Genomic DNA, 2,500 nt, shown 5'->3' on the forward strand with positions numbered 1-2,500 from the left:
AAAAAAAAAAAAAAAAAAAAAAAAAAAGTTGAGAAGATGACACTCACTGCCTCTCTCTTAAGCTTCCCGGGAGACAGCCTCCGACAGACAAGACGTTGCTAGGGCTTCAGACGGAGCCGTTGATACTGATATTTCTTTTAAACGTTACAAAGATAGCGAAAGTGATGATTTTTTTTCTTTCATTGACCTATTTCATAAAGAATCTTCATAGGACCAGATCTGAAAGTCTGTTTGACAGTTAAGTGATATATCCCATTCACAATAGGTAATGCCTCGTTTCATTATTTTCTTTGTTTTGGTTAAATTTGATTTTTAATGGTTTTAATTTTATCGTTTTAATATATCTCAAAGTAGTTGAATTATCAAAGACAATCTTTAAAAATCACCAAGAATTTCTGTTCATACTGACATTTAAATTGAAGAATTAGATATTGATACACCTTGAATTCAGAGCGTCTCTGTTTTCGACTTGGAGTTCACAGCCAGAGTCTCACTTTCAAGGTTCGATTAGCTCTTATTCTACAGAGTAGAATTTTCCGTTCGATTGATGGTCGGGGTAAAAAAAGAAAAGAAAAAAAAATAGAAATCGTCCGTCATTTGCGATCACATCGTCAACAGAGGTGGGCTCTAATGTAGAAGGAAGAAGTAGAAAAATAAGGAAATCTGACGATTGCCGACCTGAATGACAACTCATGAAACTATAATGATGTTAGTTTGACCAAGTTATATTCATCTCAATTTTCGCTTACTCGTAGAGTAAACGATTAAACTACTTCGTTGATGGTTTTATTGTTGTTGGGGGGTGGGTGGAAGAGCCTAAAAAGGTCTGTAAAAGATGTTTTGCGTTGAGTTAAAGATACAAGAATTTTAGGATAGGGTATTTATGATTAGTTTATTAGAATGAAAATGTAAGAAAATAAATCATATTTATGTCAAACAGTACATAAAAATTATTTCTAATAAAATATAGCGTATCTATTTTAATTTTCGTTGGTGAAATAAGGCTCTATTTGACTAGATTTTAGCGCCTTTTAATTCATTTGGTGTACTGAGTTTAGGATATGTTTCTGTACAGTTATTGTATGTTTCCATTCATAACTGAGAATATATGAACGTGTTTAATTTGTGTCATTTTTATTTGATCCTTGTTGTTAATATTAGTAGAACTAAGTATGAGTATTAATTACGAAGACCACTTCACATTAAGTTAGGAATATAATGTTTACAGCTTGTGCTTTAGGGGAAAGTCTTGCACACGTCCCTGATAAGCTGGAGGTCGAAGCACGCCTTGTTTTTACTACTTTTGACCCTTCTTTGCGGCTAGTTTCTATTCCTAAAAAAATAAAATAAGAAAAAATAAAACAAAAAAATAATAATAAAAAAAATATGAGTGCTCGTGAACGACTTCTTTAAAAGACTAAAAATTTTTGCATCATTTAAAGGTGAGTGAATGAAAACGACCAGAAGAAACTGCCATGTCACCATCAACAAATGACATCAGAAATCTCAGACATAATACATCGGTGGATAATCCTGAGCATCAAGAACAACACAAGTTGACTGCTTCGGAATAATCATTTCGCTCTCAGCAAAATGATTGACAAAAAAAGGTAAGTGGAAATTCTTATGCTATCTTAATGTGAGGAAGTACTCTGTATATTTATCTATTATTTATTATTTATTTATTTATTTGTTTATATATTTATTCATTCATTTTTAGGTTTCCTTCCTTCTGTGGGTATACTAAATATTTGAAATGGAAATACTTTTTAATGTTAAAATACTTTCTTTCGGTGATTTTTTTAACCTTTATCGAGGCTCAGGTAAATGGCACATGATTATATCCTTTGTTTTTTCCTTTCAAATACGTCTTTAGAAATAGCACTGGCAGCGACAAGGAAAAACATCTTAATTCCACAAATACATATTTGCATGAGCATAACTAACACATACTCGTTTTCCAGTGTTTATATATATATATATATATATATATATATATATATATATATATATATATATATATATATATATATATATATGTTTATATATATAATATATATATATATATATATATATATATATATATTATATATGTATATGTATATATATATATATATATATATATATATATATATATATATATATATATATATATATATATATATATATATAAATTAATAAATTCAATAGCTTTTCGTCTGTGTTTTTGCGGTTCGTAACACTTTATTCGACTCGTATATTTTGTTAGCACGAGTCGAACCATTTCTGAGGCACTCACTCGTTCTGCTACTGATGCACCTCACAAGGAACCAGGAAAGCGTCTTGTCTTTCAAATTGTAGACAAAATTCCATCCATTCCACCCACAATTCCGCGGAGATTTATGAGCCAATCAGAAAATCTCTCTCTTGAAGGAATCACGGTATACCGATTCACTGACAGCCATGTTGCGATATGGGAGAACTTTCTCTCCGATCAGCATCTATGACTGTGCCCTGAGTA

This window comes from Macrobrachium nipponense, chromosome 2 (assembly GCF_015104395.2).
Source record: "Macrobrachium nipponense isolate FS-2020 chromosome 2, ASM1510439v2, whole genome shotgun sequence".
Lineage (NCBI taxonomy): Eukaryota > Metazoa > Arthropoda > Malacostraca > Decapoda > Palaemonidae > Macrobrachium > Macrobrachium nipponense.